The sequence below is a fragment of the Nothoprocta perdicaria genome, unplaced genomic scaffold (assembly GCF_003342845.1).
Source record: "Nothoprocta perdicaria isolate Ctin4 unplaced genomic scaffold, notPer1 scaffold_75, whole genome shotgun sequence".
In the NCBI taxonomy this organism is placed as follows: domain Eukaryota; kingdom Metazoa; phylum Chordata; class Aves; order Tinamiformes; family Tinamidae; genus Nothoprocta; species Nothoprocta perdicaria.
Window position 1 is genome coordinate 2,368,033 of NW_020456032.1, and position 15,048 is coordinate 2,383,080.

Sequence of the window (15,048 nt, forward strand, 5' to 3'; positions counted from 1 at the left end):
AGTTTAATGTAGTTTAGTCAAAACTACACTAAAAGTTCGTGATAATTCTGCAAATATTAGAACAGCAAAAACATGTCCTAGCCAATAAAGCAAAGGAAACGAGGTGACATCTGGACATGGGATGGCAAACCAGTCTTTCCACGAGTTTTCAATTGGTGCTTTATGCTAATAAATGAGAAATGAGAAATAACGAGAGCTAAGAAATGAGAAATAATGAGAGCTTCTCAGTCCGAGGTAAGGCACAAATTAAGATACCCCACAGTAGTCCTCAGTTTGTGAGGAAGCAGAGCATCAGCTCTCTCAAACAGCTCACGTCAAACAACTTGTCTAAGGCTGGCAACCCTTGTTGTTAGCAGCAGCAGATGGTTGAGCAGAGAAGAGCTCCCAWACCCACGGAGTGGAGCTTCAGCACACCCTGGTGCCAGGAACTGCCACTCGCAGATCTGCAGCAGGACCTGAGGATGCTGCAGAGAAGTAACTGYGCGAGACCTTCACTCGCTGGCTAATTGAAAGGGAAGTTACTCTCTCCTATCGTTTCCATCTTGGCATTTTATGCTGATAAATTACATTCTATCCTCCCCATTTGGACAGGCTCTCTTCATAACTACCCCACTGGCCACAGCCTGGACAAACTTCCCCCCAGTAGCAGGCTGAGCTTCTAAATCCTCAGGAAGGTCCCTTTTACCTGAGGCCCTGATAGACCAGTGATGGCCTCATGGCTGCTCCTGACGTCACTTGTGTCTCAGTGTGTGATAGGCGCCTGCTGAACATGTGGTGACGTTGCTGATTGTGAGGTCACTGTGATGGAATTGCTGACAGGCCAGCACTAGGCTCATGGCTGCTCATGCTTAGAGGCGTTGGTGCCTCCAAGGACACTTGTGTCTTAGAGGCTGCTTGGAGAGTATGGATGTATGGATGGGGGTTGGACTAGATGACCTCTGAGGTCCCTTCCAACCTTAAGCATTCTGTAATTCTATGTCCTAGTTGCTCTTGGTGATGGTTACATCGTTTTTATCTCAGTGYTTGGTATGCCAAGTTTTGGCATGGAGTTGATGATGGTGATTATGAGGTTGCTTCTACCTGGGAGGCTGATAGGCCCTTACCAAGGTCCCAGCTGCCCTTGGTGGTTGTGACACCACCGGTGTCTCACTTCACAAGTGATGGTGTTGCCGATTGTGGCATCTCTTGGGCCTACACAGGGCCAGCAGTGCCCTGCAGGTCTCCATGCAGCCTCCTGGGGTCTGTGTCCRCATGGGGCCGGCTCGGGGTGGACCCTCCATGCGGCTCCACAGGGACTCCGTGCGCATGGGACCCGCAGACCCTAGGGGCCTCAGTTCCCCCTGGGGGACACTGTGTGCACAGGGACAGAATGGCCCTGCAGACCTCTGTGCAGCGCCCCAGGGCCTCCATGAACATGGGCCCGGGCACACTGCAGGCATCTGGGTGACCCTGGGCCTTCAGCGTCCAACAGCGCTGAGGAGGAGGGTCATACGGGCCTATTGGCAGCACACCGAGGCCTCCGTGCGTGAGGTCCAGTGGGACCTATGGTGYTCTGTGCTCCCCTCCCCAAGTCCTTTTTTTGGCAGAGCCAAAAATGTTTTTTTTTTTTGGCAGCACTGCAGGTTGGCTCTTCACCTTGCAGCTCCCAGCGGGGGCTGGCAGCAACGCCACGTTGTCCAGGGTTGTTCATGAAAGAGCTCGTTCCTGGTCTGTGAACAGGGCGAACATCAGCCAGGCTGATACTGGCTGATACTGGCTGATACTGGTGCCCATTGGCAGGTTTCTTACGTGGGGCAAGGGGGACGTGTCCCTTCCTCCCTGATGTGTGTGTTGCCATGAGAGAGTCTGACACCAGGGAGCTGCCAGCATGGCTAGAGGTGCTGCTTCCAGAAGACAACGAGCAAGAGCAGGTTTCTCAGAGCGGCCCTTTAGCCAAATGAATGAAAGCTGATGAAGGACCTGGGCTCAACTTTCTGCCAAGTGTCCTGTTTGTTTCCTTGTGCCGCAGAAGAAACAGCCCAATTCTCATGCTGGTGATGGGGAGGATGAGTGTTTGGGACTGCACTGCCTAGCTGATAGGTGAAGAGTCAAAAAATCTAGCAGCAAGCAGGCATGTCCAGCCTTGAAAAGCRCTTGCTGGGCTTCTCTGAAGCCTCTTGACTCAATCACTTTGGGGAATCCCACCCACTGGTGTCAGGACTTTGGCTCGTGTCTTGGTGGTTCACTTTCCTCTGGCGCTTGAGTAGGGAGCAGGATCTTCATGGACCTTTCTGCTGCATCAGGAGTTCCTGCATGCTGGAGTAAGGACAGACGTAACGCAGCGTGAGGATTTATGGAAATGCCTGGGACAAGCAAGCTATTGAACAGCCCAAACCTCATGCTGGAGGCCTAGCATGTCAAAATGCTATTTCTGACCCCAGTAGGGACGAATCTTCTACAAACTGGGTCCCACATGTATCCGCAGTGCCCATGCGGGTGGTCCAGGGGCCTGCTGCGGCATCTAGGCAGTTATTCTGCATGGGGATCAGGACATGTGCACGTGTCCTTCATGAATGGAGAGGAGCATAAATGAAAACAAGGCAGGGAAGCAGGGATGCAGTTCTCTGTGTGTTGCTGTAGTTTCCCTTGAGCCTTCCTGCTTGCGGGAGGGTTGCTCACCCACGTGAGCCCAGGAAGGGGATGCTTCTCAAGAGAGGCACTTGGCACCGCTGGGACAAATTGGAGTTAAATGCAAATAATGGTGACAGTCAGTAAATCTACCTCCTCCCGTCCTTCTCCCCCAGTCAGGAAGGAAGTAGACTATTTTTAAATCTGGGGCCCAGGTATGTAACTTACCTAAAGCTTTTCCTCGGGTAAAAGATGGGAAGTGATGCAATATGAGCTGCAGTTCCCACGCTCCCTCCCTGAGCAGCTTCCTCCCCCAGCCTGCGCATTCCAAAGRAAATCAAAGGCCCCGGAGCTGCTCTAGGTAAAGCTTGGGCTGTTCTGTGTAAAACTTGGGCTGTTAAGCTGCCAGGGAGGGAGCCAGCAGGATGCTGGCTGTAAGTGGGAATGGTACCGGCTGTGGCTGTCCACCCTTAGACCATCATAGAACACACAGACCAGCATTAAGTCAGGCTTAGTTCAGGTCCTGTGCGCACCTCCCATGAGGATGCGCGTTCATCCTCCAACCTCAGCTGGAGCTCATACATCCACCCTGTGCTCCAGCCTTGGCCCTAACTGAGTCCTGGGACCCTGAGGACACCTGATGGTTCTGACCAGCCTTCCCTGAGCCCTGTCTACGGGTGCAGGATCCTGCCCATTGCTCAGCTCAGCTCAGTTTCAGCTCAGGGGCTCTGCGGCAGTGCTGTCCTGGTCCAGCCCTCTCAGGCAGCTTGTCCATGGCTCCCTGTCCTACAGGGAGTCATCATCCTGGCCACAAGTCCTGAGAGGTGATGGATGTGCAGCCATGCAGAGTCCCACCTGGGCTGCTCTGCCCCATAGCCCTGCGCATCCAGGAGCATCATTGCCACTGTGTGGACACCCAGGTGCAGCTTGCCAAACTCAGGATCAACTTTTCCATGCAGGAGCCCCTCCTCCAGCTCATGTCTCCCAGCTGGCACAGGGATCACCCACCCCTGCCACCAAGGGGGTGACTTTGTGCAGCAGCTGCACGCTCGGCGCTCTCCCAGGGCCGGGCGGCGCTGGCAGCCGCACAAGATGCCGTTCCCAGCAGCAGTAAGGCAGCAAGCTGGAACGGGGAACTGGAAAAGGATCCCTTTTTGGACAGCCTCCTTGTCTCTCATAGCAACACTGTTTATTTCTAGGCGCCGAGGGTGCGGAGAGCGCGGGCTCTGCAAGGTGTCCGCCCAGGAGAAGTTGCCTCTGCAGTTGGTCCTGGGAAGGCACAGGGAAGCCGGCAGGCTCTGAGCTGCGAGGAGCCCCTGCCAGCTCCAGAGCTCACCCTGGGCCGGGTTTGCACCAGGCTGGCCTGACCTGCACTGCTGGTTTGGGGAGATCAGACTTTTTCGCTTGCACACCCAGAGAGTGCCGAGCAAGCACCACCGGTGACGGCTTTCTCCTGAAAGGATTTCTCTATGAAAGAGGAAGTTGTCTTGAAATAGCTCCGTCGCTTCCCTTTTCACTTTGCAGACTTTGCAGCATGCACAAAGGCAGCCGCCGCAGCAGCCACTCTCAGGGGCTTCCTGGCTGAGCGGGGCACCCTGGCGAGGACTCGGCGGCGGTTCGGCTCTGCAGAGCTGCTCCGTGGGACATCTCGGGTGCACRCATGACTCCGTGAGCTCCCCGGAGCCGGGCCTAAAGGAGTAGGTAGTATCCTGGCTGCTGCACGGCTGCTGGCGGAGCAGCTCTGCTTGCAGGGAAACTCCAGTCCCTGCTCTGTGCCATCCTTCCCTGCTGCTTTGAGAGAAGCTTGATGCTCTGCTCATATTCTGGCCCTGCCTGGTCCGTGAGGAGTGGCATTTATGGCATGCTACTGTGCTGGAGTGTGTGTGTGTGTGTGTGTGTGTGTGTGTGTGTGTGTGCATGCTCCAACCCTGGGGGTGAAGACTCTGCAAAGCCCTTCAATAGTCTCTGGGTGGTTTCCTTTAGTGCAGTGAATTTGGGGCTGGGACTAGATGAGGTGCTGGAGAGAGGAATTTGCTGCTTATCTGCAGGAAAGGAATATCTGTGCAAGCTGCCTTTGCTGTGAGCAACCAGCAAGGGCGATCCCAGGGTGAGACGCAGGGTTTGTCCTCAAGTGTGTGCCAGGAGGGAGAGCAGGAACCTTGCCGTGTCCGCGGAGAAGCTGCAGGCAGTTTTGATGTTATTTCTGCTTTGGCACTGGTTCTTGTCCCCCAGCTGCTTGCTGCACACCCGTCCTCCTTGCACACCCGTCCTCCTTGCACACCCGTCCTCCTTGCACACGCGTCCTCCTTGCACACCCAGCCAGGAACTGCTTTGCAGTCCAGCCCAGCTGGAATGCGGGAGTTGTGTCACCGGTTTGAGGCTGCTTCTGTAGTATTTCATGTTTTATTCATTTTGCTTTGTGTGAAATGACTCTTAGTCGAGGAGTGCTACCTGAAACTGCTCCTGGCTGTCACCCCTGCTTGCACAGGTTTGGCAGAGGCATCCCCACCATCCAGCTGGCAGCTCCTGGTGGGTGGGCAGTGCTCGTGGRATGAATCTGCACCACGTTGGGGACTTTGCTGCTGCTTGGCGGTGCTAGGGGGTCTCTGCAGCCGTAAGGCTACCTGGCTTCCTCTYCCCTTGGCCAGGGCTTTGTGGGTCCCTTGGCAATAAGCAGTGATGGCAGCAGCGATAAGGAGGAGCATGGAGCCATTCATGAAAAGAAACTACCAAGTGGAGAGTTTGGGGCCTTAAAAGAAGTGAATGAGCCAACTCAGGCAGCTCTTAGCCCATGCTCCACTCTGGCTGCTGTCTCCTGCTGCAAGCACGGAGTCTCTGCTGCTTTGGGCAGCACCCTTCTGGCTGCGGTGGGACAGCTCTGTGCATTAACAGTGATTTTTATTGGGTGCTTCTTGACTAAGCCTGAAGAAGGCAACAATTTCCTCCAGGCTTCTGAGCTCAATTTACTTCCACTTAGTATTATACACGTTCTTACGTGTATTCTTGGCTGCTCCTTTAGTGGTGCAGGGAGCACATGGCTCCCAAGGCTTTCTGGCTCCCTTCCTAAGCTCTTCTTTAGATGTCCCAAATTCACAGGGCATTTTTCAGCCGCTGTTCCATTGGACAAAAGGCTCAGGTGCTTCACAACTGGTGCATCTACAGGAACGTCTTAGAGCTGCAACGAAAGAAGGTATGTGGTCGTCTGGTGACATACGTGCCTGGCCACTGCTCCGTTGTAGGAACCTGTTCCAAGTACACACTATTCTCTCAAATATTAATCTGATCTAAGGAAGTTCTCTGAGGCTGTGAAGTCTCATGCTGCTCATGGCTCTTGTGTATGTGCTCCTTTATCCACTCTGCCGGGCAGCAGCAGCCGTGTAGCCAGCACAGCAGTGATTTTGCTGTGCTTTCCTGGGCCTTGCAGGAACGTGTGTTCAATGACAGAAGCATTGCTTTATTTTATTTTATTTTTTTATTTTTCCCCCCAAAACAACCCTGCTTCATATAAAGCCCGTGGAGGAAGGAACTGGCCACACACTGGCCACTGTTTCTCATTGCCGGATACTGATCCCTGCATCCTCATCGGGGCAGTTTTCTCTTTTATGCTCTGAGTGTTTCACTCTGGGTGTCCTGTGAGCCTTTCCCCTGCAAACGCTACTGCAGAGCAGCCTTGCTTACGCTGCATCTGTCTTTGTTTCCCTGGCACCAGGCATCCCAATGCCAAGGCTGCCTGCTGCTTTTTTGCCAGGGGCTGCCTGATGCATCATACCACTGAGACAGGTTGAATTCCCACCTCTCCGCCACCTCCTGATACATGGGGCATGCACATGGTGGGTGCAGTCATTGTGGGAGCATGGCCATAAGGCTTCTTTCTGAGTTGTCACCTTGCAGTTTTGTAGATTGCTCTTGGGTCGGAGAGAGCAGCAGCATCCTTCCCCAGCAGCTCTGGCTTCCCCTGCCTTGGTGGGAATTTGACATAGAGGAGTTTTGATTTTTGCACAAGAAATAAGAGCTCTGCTGAGTCGGGTATTTGGGAAAGAGCTCACCAAAATCTCCTAGTTGTCTGTTCACAGCTGTACTAGTGCAACTGGAAATGCATGTCCTCCACACATGCAACTGGAATGCATGTCCTCCACACATGAGGACTCTCACCACTCTCTTCACAGTTGCTTTCTTGCTTCTCTGAGCTTTGCTGGTCTTAACGGCTGTTCTTAAGGCAGATTCTGTGTTGACAGAGTCATGTCTTTTTGTTCTTATTTGTGACATGCCTTGAAGACAAACACCATCCAATATGGCTTGAGCAGGAGCTTTCAGGGGGACTGTTGTGGGGAATGATCTGTGCTGGAGTGCGTTTTGTTTGGCAGTACCTGGTATGATTATTTCTCCCAGATTAATATTAGTGTTGGACGTTCATAGTCCCACTGAAAGTGGTGGTTTCTGTCGCTGTCTATACGTGTAATTATATCTTGTTATTAACCTTATCCCCATGGGGTTACAACTATATATTTACCTGTTCTTTGCTCACCCCACTTCTCCTCCCTCTCCTCGTCAGATGTGTTGGCAGTTGTTCTTGCCCTGGCATCAGGGGAGGAACGTGACAAAAGCAGATCCCTGCACAGGTTGTCCACTGATGCTGGAGGAAAAGTTTCACGCACAAAGCTCCAGAAAAACTCTGTGTCTAGTCACTCTGCTCCAGCTTTGCCCCAAACACATGGTCAGTGGCTCCGCTGCCGTTGGCCATGAGCCATCAGTGATGTGACCTTCCTCCGGTCTCTGGCAGATGCGTCCATCTGGCTGCACGTACATACAGAAGAGGCCTCCTCCTTTTGGACCTGCTTGCTCCACAACACAGGGAGGTGAACGTGCTCCGAAACAGCTCTTTAAACTCTGACTTTCCTTGCAAGGAGTAAAGCATTTGCTAAACATGCAACTGCTTTTCTCAGGTGGTAATGCAGAGATTGTCTGCTGGGTGAAGGGACTGTAGCACCAGCGGCTGTGCTGGTGAAGGTGTAGTACAAGCCACATATTGCCCAAAGAATAGGATTTCAGAGCAGTATAGAGTTTTCAATCAGCAAGGGCCTGGGGCTCTACTGCTCCTAAGTGCAGGGAGCAGCTRTAGTGTCCTATGGCCCTTTTCCTCTTGAGAAGACAGATGGTTCTCCTGATGGACTCTCCTAGGTCAGCTATGGAATGGAGCTGGAGTTCTGCAAGCCTTTATTTCCCCCTCAGGTGGACAGCATCCACCTGGGCTGCTTGCTCTGAGCAAATCTGGCAGCATTTTTTTAGAACGTGTTTATTTTTTCCCTCCAATTGTTTTTCCATAGCTGACTCTGGAAATGGAAGGAGAGATGCTAAATCTAAAAGGCTGATGCTTCCGGAAAACTCATTTCTTCCCATAAAAAGAATGAAAAGTGACGTTGATGAGGAACTCTCCAAAGACTCATTGGTGTCCAGGAAGCAGCCTCAACTTCCATGCCAGCTTTTGCAAGTGCTTTTCAGCTTGTTAGATACTGATGGACAGACGAATATTTGGGAGCTGCAGGGTTGTTTGTTTGTGAAGTGGCTGTGTAGACACTTGGGTCTCTCTTGCCTTTTCCCACCATGAGTGAGAGTCTCTTGGCAGGGACGTGTCTTGCAGCCAGCAGGCAACTGTCACGGCAAAGTGTGACTGGAAAGCGGAATCTGAGCTCGTGATAGATTTCCTTGGCAGCCCAAGGAAGCAGCCCATCTGCTTTCATCTCAGAGCTGTCTGAAGCCACAAGCGCTGACAGTTTTTGGGATGAAACTGGAAACGCACCCAGAAGAGCTTTAGGCTGATCCATGGCACATGTGGTCTCTCTGGCTGCATTGCAGATCTCCTCTGCTCTGTCCAAAAAGAGACTAGAAGATGAGTCTCATAAGTGGAATCCGGCCCAGGTGATTATTTTTTGTGGTTTTTGGGTTTCAGAATGAAAGTTCTGCACAGTTTTGTTTTAASTGAGACATCTCATACTTGGATTTAAAGTAGAGCTAGACCCTGACCTCAGTGCTTCTTCTTGATCATAATTCGGATCTTCTGCGAAATCAATAGCTACTGTTGCTTGGGTGGAAAAGAGGGATGGAAACGAAATGGCTGGATTTGGCCCACTTTCCTACTCAAGCTGTRCTGTGGAGAAGAAGATCAAATCTGTCTGAAAATAGCAGCCACTTCACCGGTATATGGTCATAGTTTAAGAGTGAGTGCAAACAGGAAGTCATAGCTGCTCCTGGTGGACCCTGTGGGTAGATTTTCTGTAGCACCAGTTGGTCCTGGTAGAAACGATGGCCCCAGGTCCAGGAAGAGCAGTTGCGCAGTGTTTTGGAGGCTCTCAGGCAGCAGTGTTGAGCAGCCTAGAGGTTGCGCTGCCCAAGAAAGTGGCTCCCGTTGGGAAAAGTGGCCTGTTCGAAGTTTTCCTGATCATCCAGGCAAGGAATCCTCCTCTGGCTTCTTCTGCTCCAGCCACTCTCACCAGAGTTAGAAGGAAACACAGGCCGGGCAGCCACTTCAGGTAGAGCGGGAGCTCCGTAGCATTAGGTGAAGCATCTGATGTGCTACCTTCATAACTGATCTCCCTTCAGGACAACTGCAGGGAGATGGGGAGGGCAGGATGATGAATTATGATCTGCTCTAAAGGGCATCTGTCYGCTCATGACGAGACACTGCAAATTCACATGTCTCCCATGTGGCTGAGGACTTGCAGCATCTCTCTTCAGGATGCTCTGCAACAGAACAGGTCACTTCCCACTGCCAATGGTGTTTGTACGATAGTTGCTCGTATTYGGAGCAAGGCGTGGTTCCCTCTGCTGAAATGGGAAGTTGGGATGAGGGCAGTGATCRGTGGTGGGGTAGGGGAGAAGGGGAAAGCAGGGCGGTAGTGAGGGAGGAGCTTTCTGTGCACCATTCCTGTGCAATACATGGGTTTTCCTTTGYGAGTTTCTGTAGCCAAGCTGATAAAGAGTCACAGGAAACCTCAGATGTACCCACGTAGTGAATTTGTAACCACACACAGGCAGAAGGTTCGTARTTTGGAGTAGGACTAAGTGTAACAGTCAGAAAGTTCACCRTGGGCTGCTTTCCCATGGGGGTATAGGAGATGTTTCCCCACACTGGCCGTGCTCAGTGGAGATCCAAGCAATGATGTTTGGGATGTCGCTGGGTGAGGGGACAAACTGCCTGGCACCAGCGTGTACCAATCAGACACGTGCTTGGCAGAGCTAAGACTCTTTTGGGTAGGACGGAGGAGCTCAGTTTTTGAAGGTAGCTGCCAGCCCACAGCTACAGGATTTGGCTTTAGTTTTTCTTTTTTTGCCTTCAGATATTTGTATCTGCTTGCTCTATGTTTCAAATGCTTCATCTAGTTTAGCAGCTTTAATTTTTAGTGCTGTCCATTGATTTTCAAAGGTCCACAAAACAGAGAAGTAGATCTGTTGGGTACGCAGCACATCCTCATGGTCAATGCCTTCCAGGACCAGGCTGTTTGTACAGCTCCCCACCAAGCAAAGGAAAGGGTTGAAATAAYGCAGGTAGATGGAGACATCTCCATCCTCTGCCCCAGCATTCTCAATCCCAGCTCAGAGTCTAACAGAGAGACAAAAAACAATCTAAGCTTCAACTCCGTTTTGTGGCTCAGGTCACAGAGAAGATGACCCATTTCTGAGGGCAGCACTATGCATTTCCAGGCATGCTCCTTCAGAGCTAGATGGTTTCTTCAATGGATGTGCCAGACTCTGGGGGCAGTCTTATTTTTTCAGTGCAAAAATATGATTTTATGAATGTAGCTACATGGTTCATTTAACCACCTTGAGGTCTTGGAGGATGTAGCCTTCAAGTCACCAAGGGTTTTTACATTTCATCAATAAAAATGTAAAAGTTATTGAAAACTGCAGAGAAGAATGTGTCTTTCTCACCCCTCTTATTTTTTAATCTCAGATGAAATGAAATACCGATGATAGTTTAGGTATTTTAAGAAGTGCAGGAAGGAGTCAGGGAATTGCAGCAGTGGAGAGAAGTGAGATGAAAGCAGAGAAGACATCAGCCTAGCTGAGCTGACAGACACCAAAATAACTAATTGCAGCATGAAATATGTCTCATKTCTCCTGTGGGGAAAGGAATATACACAAGGGGAGAAAGGCAGCAGAAAGTGGTGGAACCCTTGGGGATGTGGCTTAGGGAACTGAGCAGGTTCTGCTTCTTCTGGATGCTTTTGCTGGGCTGCTGTTATGCCCCTCACCCTCATGTTTCCCCTCAAATCAGCTATCATCTCCTGATAGTCATGTGTGTTGGCTGGGGCCAGAGAGCCCTTCCTGTTTTCGGGTAGAAACCTTGTGGTCCCCGGTGAGCAATGAGCTCTAGCACACGTACACACRGAGCAGAAGTGAACTCCGTCCAGACTCGGCAGCATTTCGTGCAGGCTGCTGGTGCAGATGGGGCAGGAGTCCAGGGAGAAGACTGCTCTRTCTAGCTAGTTCTCTCCTAGACTTTCACCATCTAGCTCCTGCCTGATGCACCTTCCCTGAAGAACCAGTGCTTCTCAGGTGGATCTGATCCACACTCTTCTTCTCCCTCATCCTTGCAATGTGCCTGCCAGGACAGTCCTGTGCCCTGAAGGCAGCTGTGGTCCTGGGAACTGGAAGGACCCAAGGGAAGGTGAGTGAAGCAGGGAGTGCGTTCTGCCTACCAGCTTTGGGAGAGGATTCCACATTGGATGCTCTTGCTTGCAGCAAGTGTTGAAGGATCCTGTCTCTAGCCTTTTGGAGAGCCAAACAGGTGTTCCCAGGCAAAAGCAGTTTGTGACCATCTCCTTTGCAAGGAGGATATCAATCCAGACAAAGGCTTGCACTCGTCCCCTAGGAGACCAATCCAACTAGGATTTTGGGGAATGGGAGATCCCATTTGGAAAACATCCCCCTGTCCTCTGGGAATCAGCAGTTGGGGAGAGATGAAGCTGGTGCAAGTGGTTGTSTTCAGCTAGGGTGTTTGATGGCTTCTGCTGTCTTGTTCGGGTAAGGACACAACAATCAGTGTTTGTTGTGCTGGGATCTTGGTGAAGTGTCATGGTTAATGCTGAGGCTCYTGTCCGAGGCACTCTGGGTTACAGAGAGAGGAGTTACAATGCACCTCAAAAATCCCTCTCTGCCTGGAAAGCCATGGGGATGGGGACCTCCCTGGCTGGCTCACAGCATGTACTGGGTCAGGGCTGAATTTTGCCGTTGATTACAACACAGACTCTTGTGTTCTTCAAATTTTTCCTTGCCCTGGCTGTGTCACTRAGGTTGGATTTGTGTCCATGTGTATGGCAGGCCTAGGTGGAGCTGGGMAAGTCCTGATAATACTTGAGAGGGAACTGACTGCAGCCAGCATCTGCCATGGCTAGGGAGGCAAGCATGATCCTGTGGCCCAAACCACCCTCAACTGGGRCTGTCTGGCCCTTCCCATCTTCAGCCCCATAACCCTTCCCTTCTCTTCTGGTAGTCCTGTGCTTTTGTCCTCTGGAAGCTGAAGCGGGGAGYAAAGCAGGCAGAAAACTTTCCCCATGAAAATGAAGTGAAGAATATTCTGCCCTGTTAGCTTCCATTACTGGCTCGTGGCCAGAGCAAGAGACACCAGTAGCTGGTGTTTGACAGGGACCAGAATTGGTGTAAGACTCTCACTAGTGTGTTCCTATGTATGTTCTTATGTGCTTCTTCTCAGATGGCTTCTATCTGTATTCTGTTACACAGACAGTGTAACTAAACCCAAATTATTCCTCTGAACGAACTGGGGAATTGTTTTTAACATTTCATATTAAATTATCTGGGGAGACCCTAGTACTCAGAGATGCAGGTGGAACTGGTTGAATTCCAGCTACTGCTGCGCAGACATCAGCAACCCCTGTCCTTTGCAGACAGTGAAGAAAGCCAATACCTTTTAAGCAAACACGTGAATCAAGAGCTGAAGTCTCTCAGGCACAGGGGAATTCACATCCTACCAGCAGCTTTAAGTCCTCTTCTAAATCTAGAAACCAAGCCCTTGTGAGCCGGTTCTAAATTTGGCCAGAAGACTCTCCTCCCACGTGGTCAGAGGAAGGATACGGATGTGGAAAACCGCYGACACAATTAGCAGCCGCTGTGTTTTAGCAAGGCGGCCTCTCTGATGCTCAAGGAACAAACTGCAAGAGAGTCAAGCATGCAGTGCACTGCGTTTGCATCTCAGAAGCTGTAGTGCTGCTTTCTTGAGCTGGTGGTGGCTTCAGTAGTTTTCCCATCAGAAAATGTAATTTTGAGCGACAACAAATTAGTAAGTAAAGGAATTCTACTGTACAATACTTAGTGTTCTTAGAAGTTCCAGGTTGGGCAAGCAAAGGATTAGGAGAATCGTTCAGTTTCCTTCTGTAGCAATGWTTTGAGAGGACAACCTGTAGTTTTTAAGCCATTGGGGCTCAGCAGATTAAATGAGCTTTCCCTTCTCTGGCCCGGAACAAGGTCCATTGCTGTTTCCAGAAGTAAGATCTTGTGTGTCRGAGGATGTGTGAAGGGCGCCTGGCACACTCTGATATTGTGGGGTGGCTGCGACACCAGGAAGCATCTTTCTGTTGCTCACCACTCTGCACAGGGGGCTGCCAAACATCTCTGGAGGACAAAGGAGGGGTTATTCTACATGGTGAATCCATCAGGATGGATGTCTTGGCTACATCCCAGGACAAGGCGGGACCTCTGAGCTGCAGTCTTGGGTGTGAGGATGCCCTTWGCCCAGCAGAGCTGTGGTCTGCAAAGCACGAGCTGCTACTGGTGGCAATGGACATTGGTTATTTTGCTGACAAGATAAAACAGAGCAAAGGGACCAGGTGATAATCCTCTAAAATGCAACAGCATCRAGGTAGCCCTTTGCAAGAGGGAGCCCTTTGCTGCCAGTGGCCTCTTTGTCCCCAGCACGGTTGGGTCATGGAGCCGTTAGAGGAAGGGGACGCAGGACATGTCCCAGCTGGGAGAGCAGAGCAGCAGGAGAGAAGGGTGAAGTGGGTGTCCGTGCCAGCCGCAGCGTGGAGAGCACCCTGGGCACCACCGTGAGTCACTGCTATGTTCAAGTGGCTCCCTCCACCTCGGGTGCAGAAGAGGAACTGGTTTGTGGAGCTGCGTGAGAGCCTTGTGCCCACTGCCCGCCCACGCAGCAGCCGGGTTAGCATCGGGGTCCAGAAGAGCCTGGGTCTGCCCGGCTCACGGCCCTGAGCCGTCTGCTGCCCTGCTGTGCTGAGCGCGACCGTGCTGCTGCCCAGGGAGAGGCGGAAATCCGCTGCACTGGCCCGGGGCCAGGCGTTATTATCCAGACTCAGAGCCAGAAACAAAGACCATGCAGGCCTGGGGTAGGTTCGGAAGGCTCCACGTGCTGCAGGAAACCTTTAATGAGCTTCAGAAAACCGCTAGGAGCAGGATACTCCTGGGGCCTTGACCTGTGCAGGGCAAAGTTTAGTGTGATCCCACTCGTGTCTGTCCATCTCCCCCTTCAGCTACTGCTCTTTTGGTTGGGGCGATGGGTATTCACAGATTTTGGTCCTACCTGGATATTTGACCGAGCAAAGCCAGGAGCACCTGTGAGAGGCCACGGCAGGGCTCTGCTTGCATGGACACTGAGGACTGGGGGGTCTTTACTGTGATTGCCACCTGAACCCACACGAGGACAGCCGGAGATGGGCTGCACTTCTCGGACACAAATATGGAGGGTTCAGGAAAATGACAGATTCCAGAACTGGGGAATCAGGGGGTTGTCCTCTCTAATTGCAAGGAGGCAAGACGAAGTCTGCTGGCTGGAAAAATCCCAATGTAGAAATGCTGAAAGCAGCTTTCCAAATCCCTCAGGCTTTAAGTACCTGCATGCCAGCCCCACGACGCTGCTGCCCCTCATCAGGGAGGTTGGGGAGATACTGCCAGCTGCAGGCACCGGGTCCCCATCTTACTGCTGGCTGCATTGCGGGCAAAGCCTCCTTCCCTCCTCCCTCTTGGATTTTTTTTTCCCCTCTCTGTCTTTCTTCAAAGAAAACAATGCTGGAGGGCAGAAAACAATGCTGGAGGGCAAGGCAAGCTGTCCGGCTGCAGGCTGCCTTCCTTCCGGAGCATAACCTGCTCCAAAGTTTTCTTTGGGAGTTGTTTTTCTGCGGTTCAGTGTGGGATGAGAGTACATCAGAACAGCAAGTGTAGAAATGTATTTATTTTTGTTTGCATGCTTACTTGCTTGCTGATTATAGTTTAGGTTTTGGATGTAGTTTGACCTAACTTGAATATTTCTTCTGAATCTTTGGGGATCAGAAAGTCCTCCCCACGTCTGGATCAGGGAGGAGTGTACCTGGAAATGCATACTGCTGTCCTAGGGAAATCCTCCCTGCAAAATTGGAGCAAGGCATTTGGAGGGGCTCGGACTGGAGWTGAGCACGTGCTGTGCTTCCTTAGGGG